General features: G+C 37.2%; 1 protein-coding gene across 13 annotated transcripts in view; it reads right to left on the bottom strand.

The window, feature by feature from the left end:
* The window catches only part of LOC136847085 (UNC93-like protein MFSD11), a 101,519-nt gene that overhangs the window by 22,711 nt on the left and 71,308 nt on the right, over positions 1–7,500 (bottom strand). Inside the window, exon 1 of one of the 13 annotated variants that reach the window (XM_067118378.1) lies at positions 5,583–5,828. The exons of 10 other annotated variants lie outside the window; for them this stretch is intronic. The gene's annotated coding sequence lies outside the window, so the exon portion shown is untranslated. Of the gene's footprint in view, positions 1–5,238; positions 5,290–5,577; positions 5,829–7,500 lie in introns of those variants that run through there. 2 more of the 13 variants (XM_067118381.1, XM_067118382.1) reach the window with 2 other exon arrangements.

Raw genomic sequence — 7,500 nt, 5'->3', positions numbered from 1 at the left:
AAATATTTTGGTCCCAAGATGGCCCAGTCCAGTTATATCAAAACACTTGCTAAAAGCTAATGCTAAGTCAAATTCTTGGGAGTTACAGACTCTTGTCTCGTTCGATGATTTTTAAAATATTTCTACATCAGAAAAAAACTAAATTATTCGACCAACATTCGGCAATGCTGTCGAATATGTTGTGCAAAGCCTTTTGCCAAATGTTACACACTCACTTCTGCGGCCCGAGTGCGTGTTACGTCACACGCCTACACTACCCTTGGATGGAGAAGGTACAGGAATGAGAGAGAGAGAGAGAGAGAGAGAGAGAGAGAGAGAGAGAGAGAGAGAGAGAGAGAGAGAGAGAGCATTTAAATCACATTTCCATTATGCATATTATAAATATAAAAGACAAATATGAATCAATACACTGAATCTTCATGCACTGCAATGAACCATGGGGATTCATTTCAGTTCGTTTTGATGTAAAAATCATTATTTCGAGAAAATAAAAAACAATATCATCTACAATTTCTCGGCGTAAAATTAAAATATCCTACTTTTGTTTAAATAACGGCCACCATACGCTGCGCAAGAAAAAATGCAATCTATAAAACAATAAAAAAAATATATATAATACACCATAAAAAAAACCCACCGTGAACAGGAAAGGAGCAAAAAAATCTTTGAAAACCAAAGCGAGACCAACAAACCACTTCCATTGGAGACATCAATATTTATGAAAAACCCCCAAACACCTGTTCGGTCGAGCATATTTGTCAAATCATTCTGACGCCAGTTGCCTCAGGAACGAAAAGGTGACGAGAAAGAAAAACACGAACATCTGCATAATTTGAAAATAGTCCGTGATCACTGGGGAGTGTTATTCACTGAACGGAGGTCCAATTCGATACCCGTGACACTGACCGTGAAAGAGAATTTCAAAGTAATTTGCGTAGTTGCGTGTTTTTGCATGAATGTCTGATTTATTATCTTGTCAACGTTATGTACCATGGCTAATGAGCGCGTGTAAATTATTCAAAACAAAGTTATAATGTTTTTAAAATCATACACGCCAACATGGAAAGCTTAGATACAACGATTAGACTGCAAGAGGGGGAAAAACTAACACTTGAACTTTACACATTTTCAAAACATCCAAAACTGCTTTGGAAACATTCGCACATATTTCTTTACTGCATGCATAAATAAATACATACATACCGATATTACCCATCATATTCAGTGTGCATGATCTACACGCATAAACTAGTACTAAAAGGCATCTGATTCCTGCAATTAAAAGACAGTCTTCGTAATACGAGAAAATTTATCAGCCTAAGGTTATCATTAATAATTTCGGTCTTCATAGCTCTAGCGCGTCACTTCTAAAATTCGTAAGCCTAAAAACAATGACAAACTTCCTAAGCACGTATTATTTAATGCAGGAGCTATTTTCTTATGTTTTGGAGATAAGGGTGTCTGTTAGATCAAGATTTATATATATATATATATATATATATATATATATATATATATATATATATATATATATATATATATATATATATATATATATACATATATATATAAGCAATCAATATATATATATATATATATATATATATATATATATATATATATAACAATCAAACATTATATATATATAGTCTATAATTCTCAAACATCATATATTCTCTCTCTCTCTCTCTCTCTCTCTCTCTCTCTCTCTCTCTCTCTCTCTCTCTCTCTCTCTCTCTCTCTTATACTACTGCTGCCCAAACCACATGCCAAAGACATGTCCAATCACTGTATGACCCTGAAACTCACTACATGAAACGGCTCTTTTCTTCTTTTTTTATCTTTTTATCTTTTTTTCTCTTTTACCTTTACTACAGCTTCCTTAAGTCTATTTCCGTAAGAAAAAAGCGAACTGAATGTTCTACAATTAAGGAACCTGACGGGTTCTAACAGTTTACTCGAACACCGTTACCAGAAACGGAAATAAGATATGAAACCTTTTCTTTTTTGGGCATTTTTTTTTTTTATGCAAAGGTCCTGTTAGGATGACGGGCAACCAAGTGCCGTTAAAGAAAATAAAATTTTAAAAATGACATAAATAAGAAAACGAATTAAAGGAAAGTGAAAACGAATGACAGGAAAGTGATGGTCAATTCTAAAGGAATCTTTCTAAAGAAAGGCGATTACGGCAAAAGATGAGGTTTCAACCCAAACGTACCCAATGCAAGGGAGGTAACAGAGGAAAGAGGTTGGAATCAACCCCAAAGAAACTTCTTGAAGGTAGGGAGACTATAGGGAAAATAAAAAGGGGAGCTCAACCCCAACAGAAACCTCTTGAAAGAGGGAAGACTAGAAAGAAAATAAAAACGAAAACTAAAAATAAACCTCTTAAAAGAAGGAAGACTATAGGAAAAATAAAAATGGGGCTCAAACCCACAAGGAACCTCTTGAAAGAAGGAAGACTAGAGAAAATAAAAATGGGAGCTCCGCCCCAAAATAAACTTTCTTCAAAGAAGGGAAATTATGCGATAGAAACAAGTGAAGCTCATATTAAAAATAAATAAATAAAATAAAACAAACTAGAGATAATGCAATATACAATAAGGATTACGCAAATACAAAGAGTAGCGGAAAGGAAGCCAAAATTATGTTTAAAGCACAATTTTGAAATTCTTTAGAAAAGTAAACGAAACCCCGTCAATAACAACACAAAAAAGGCGGTGCTTAGTTCCAAGCTGATGGTAATAAAGGAATATTAATTAACATATGTTAATAAAACAATGACAGCAAAAATATTCCATCAGAAAAATGGAATATAAACCAAATATCAACCAAACTCTTTCGCAACAGAGAACGGAACCAATCTGTTTAAGACTACGCCCTATACTGCATTGCATGTTGCGGGGAGAGAGAGAGAGAGAGAGAGAGAGAGAGAGAGAGAGAGAGAGAGAGAGAGAGAGAGAGAGAGAGAGAGAATTAAGGACTGAATGGTTAACATGTGAATTGATGAATGAGATATAAATAAATACAGGTGAGAGTCGAAAGTTACTTGAGAGAGAGAGAGAGAGAGAGAGAGAGAGAGAGAGAGAGAGAGAGAGAGAGAGAGAGAGAGAGAGAGAGAGACTAGATTGTTATTACGTGAATTAATACATGAGACACGCGAAAATACAAGTAGGACTTGAAATGTTCTTGAGAGAGAGAGAGAGAGAAGAGGGCTAGTAAGGACTAAATAGTTAACATGTGAATTGATGAATGAGAGCAAATACAAGAGCTGAAAAGTTCTTGAGAGAGAGAGAGAGAGAGAGAGAGAGAGAAGAGGGCTAGTAAGGACTAAATAGTTAACATGTGAATTGATGAATGAGATATAAGCAAATACAAGAGTTGAAAAGTACTTGAGAGAGAGAGAGAGAGAGAGAGAGAGAGAGAGAGAGAGAGAGAGAGAGAGAGAGAGAGAGAGAATCTATGTATGACAGAAAGAAGACGTTTGAAAAAGGAACTTTGAACAATCATGTCCTTCAATTCTGAAAATGAGACACACTGGCGACCATCTTATGAATGAATTAAGGCAGACATTGCTTCACTATACATAAACTTGAGTATACCTAAAGCACATACATATGCACAAGCGGCGCGTGCGCACATCTACACCGGGATCCTACCCACAAACCTGCAGTGTATAACAAACCTGTAAAACAACTTTCACGACCGATACAGCACATAACGGGCTAAAGACGGCGCACACTATACGGCTTGAGACCTGCCACTCACTCATTCACTCACTCACTCACTCACTCACTTCCTACGAACATTTTCTCAAAGTGCAAAAGGACAGTGGGGCTCTTTTAGAGACGTATGAAAGAAATAGTCACCAAGAAATTCCATCCATTACTGAGGACTGAATCGAGAGATTATCTACCTTATTATCATTCACTAACACCGATTACATTTCGAGAATAAAAGAATAGAATATTCAATTTAGGCCAAAGGACCAGCGCTGAGACCTATGAGGTCATTCGGCGCTGAAAGGGAAACAGAGTGGAAAGGTTTGAAAGGTGTAACGGGAGGAAAACTTCGCAGTAGCACTATGAAACAATTGTTAGGGGAGAGTGGAAAGTAAGATGGAAGAGAGATAATATGAACGGAGGTACGGTGAAAGAAATGAAAGGGGTTGCAGCTAGGGGCCTAACGGATGCCGCAAAGACCATTAAGTAATGCATACAGAGCACCACGTGAGGTGTACTGACGGCACTAACTCCCTACGAGAAACCACAGTTCGAGCAACAAAAACCAGAACATCTTCATTGTCATCATCACTATCATGAAAATTCGCATAAATTCATTTATTCACAAAAATGTCATACACCTGAATATGAAACGTCAAAGTTCGCTAACAGATTCCGATGACACAGCAAAACTCCGGATTATTTCTGCAAGCGTCGAACTCTCTAAACTTGCAACCATGCAATCAACGAACATACGTTGCCTTTCGTCCGCTAATTCTTTCAACTAACAGAAAAAAATTCCCAGATTTGTTTTCCTCTTGAGATATAGGAACAGGTTTTCTAAATTACAGCTGTAGAGTTTAGATTCATGACCGTTAATTAGTAGACACAATTGAAAGTTTCTTTCAGACATACTTACAGTGCTTAGATTTAAGACGATTAATATGCAGTTAAATATGTTACTTTCATACCCATTTTCACGGCTCAGATTTAAGATCATTAATTTATAGTCGCAGCTACAAGATAATATCATACAAAGTCAATCATTTGGATAACCATAAATTTACAAACTGAGATATGAGGTAAGTGCAATCATATACCGGAGGCTATAAAATATGTCCACACTATTCTTATATCCACAAATTTATGAGTATAGATGCAAGTTTATTATAGACAGATGCAAATTTATTATAGACATACACCGATTTTACAAAATATTATCCACACTTCACCAATCAACACGTATAAGGAGCTCCATCAACTATTTTTTTTTTTTTCTTGAAAATCGGAATAAAGCATTAAAACAAAACTATCTATCTGTGACTTTCACTGGATTTTATCTGTCCAAATACCATTTTTCGTTGTCAGAATGTACAAATATAAACAAGTCACTAATTCACTTCGAGCTGTTAATTGGGTCACCTTTCCAACGGTGGCCCATACATCACTGAACTTAGAGTGTAGAATACAATGAGTTACTATGTTATTTTCAAGACATAAATCGTTTTCTTCTTACAGCTCTCGGCGTATCTCCACTCCAAACAAGTTTTCCACTTCTGCAGATAAGAAAACCTGAAGGGGTAAGTATTTAATGCACATAAACACTCGCACAGACAAAGCACAACGTGATAAATTTCATTTTTTGTTTTCATAAATAAAAAGGAGATTCTTTGAACAAGGAAAGAACACAAGTTGGCTCCGCACAAGTCCACGTTCCTTTTTCTTTTGCGAGAATCGAAAGGAAATTTCAAATGGAAAGTAGGCGGGTGCGAAGCCGGCTCTCTCTCTCTCTCTCTAGAGAGAGAGAGAGAGAGAGAGAGAGAGAGAGAGAGAGAGAGAGAGAGAGACGTGGCACCATACACGAGCGAAGAGGCACTTCGTCGTCCCGTCCGCGCGTCTTTGCACGGCCTATCCACGACGGCACGCGGCACTTGACTGGAGGAAAACCCGAGAATGAGAGAGAGAGAGAGAGAGAGATAGAGAGAGAAAGCAAAAGTGTCGACGGAGGAAGATGTGGTTCGTCTGAAGGGGGAGCCGGCTGCGCCTCGCTCTTAAAACCTCTCCTCCTCCTCCTACTCCTCCGCCGGATTACACACGCCGAGGAGTGACCATGAAATTATAACGGGGTCCTGACAGCAGCAGCACTGTCGCAACTAAAAAAAAAAAAAAATCGACACTAAAAGAAAAAAAAAGATCGCAACTAAAAGAAAAAGATCGCAACTAAAAAAAAAAAAAGATCGCAACCAAAAAAAATAGACACGAGTTGACGCAAATGCGAAGATAAAAAACAGGAGCAAAATAAAGATTTTGAAGCGGAACACTGAAATCATAACCAGAGCTAATGATACAAGGTGAAACCCGTTAAAGTGCTAGGATGGATTAATCGTGCTAGGATGGATAAGTCCTCGCCTGATAATCCGAATCAGGGCATCCATCGCAGATGAGGCCCGACAGCGGGAGCAATTTCCTATTCGGATATCAAAGGTCAAATGTCTGCCACATTCATATCGTAACCTTTGGTCTAGGAAAAGAATGTAGTAGCCCTGGAACGAAACTCGTTCCGCTGTCGGCGCCCAAAATCTGCTTCGGAACCTGCTGCTGCTGCTGTGCCACGCTGCGTGTCGGGGCAGGGAAGGGGAAGGGGGAGGAAGAACGAGCGCGGATAGGGAGGGGGGGTTAGCGGACTCCGCGGAAACGGAACACATTATATGCCCGACAATTTTTTACTTGCGTCAGGAGGCTGTAGGGTATCTCACATGACAAGGCGTTGCGGAAAAGGGTAGAACTAATAAAAACAAAAGACATGTGTAAATGTGTATACACACATATATATATAGATATAAATATACTGTATTTATACATATATACATATATATGTATAAGTGTGTGCATACACACACACACACACACACACACACACACACACATATATATATATATATATATATATATATATATATATATATATATATATATATATATATATGTGTGTATATGTGTGTGTGTGTAATAATGTGTGTGTGTGTGTGTGTATATATATATACCTTGACTTGTATGTATGTATGTATGTTTTACGTTTCTTGTATGTATGTATGTATGCATATATATATTATATATATATATATATATATATATATATATATATATATATATATATATATATATATTCAAGAAACGTCTTTTTCCTTTAAACGAGTGGCCCCATAAAGCATTACTCCCAATTCTCCACAAGTCAAGGTATAAATGTACAATGGCACGGTCGGGCCAACTTCTCTTTATGGAAGTTAAGTGTGGACGTTGAATTTAAATGAAAAAAACATTTTAAACTGTTCAGATCAGTTACTTGCGTAATACATAAAACAAACACAGCTAAAAATAGCAAAATAGCATCTGTCATTAAACAAACCGTTAACCTATTCATCCCAGTCATATAAGGACTGACCACCTGGGACTGGGCCCCGATAAAGAAGAAATGCAGAATGCAAATATAAAGTCAGGCGGTGTATTTGTTTTATGTACGTAACCCGTTAGCCTCTCCAGCTGCACCTGTACACCGATTGAAAATCTGTTCCATTAAGAAGTATAGGAGTTCTGAAGAAGAAGAAGAAGAAGAAGAAGAAAGAGAAGAAGAAGAAGAAGAAGCAAAAATCGAGAGACGTGACTTCCACAGGAGAAAAAGCAGACAGAACAAAAAAGAGGTGGAAGACGAGACTCAGAGAGAAGAATAGAAAAAAAAAAAAAAGCAAAATAAATCAAAAGCGGTAACAAGCCCATCAGC

The sequence above is a fragment of the Macrobrachium rosenbergii genome, chromosome 16, assembly GCF_040412425.1.
Source record: "Macrobrachium rosenbergii isolate ZJJX-2024 chromosome 16, ASM4041242v1, whole genome shotgun sequence".
In the NCBI taxonomy this organism is placed as follows: domain Eukaryota; kingdom Metazoa; phylum Arthropoda; class Malacostraca; order Decapoda; family Palaemonidae; genus Macrobrachium; species Macrobrachium rosenbergii.
This window is presented reverse-complemented; position numbering and strand designations above follow the sequence as displayed.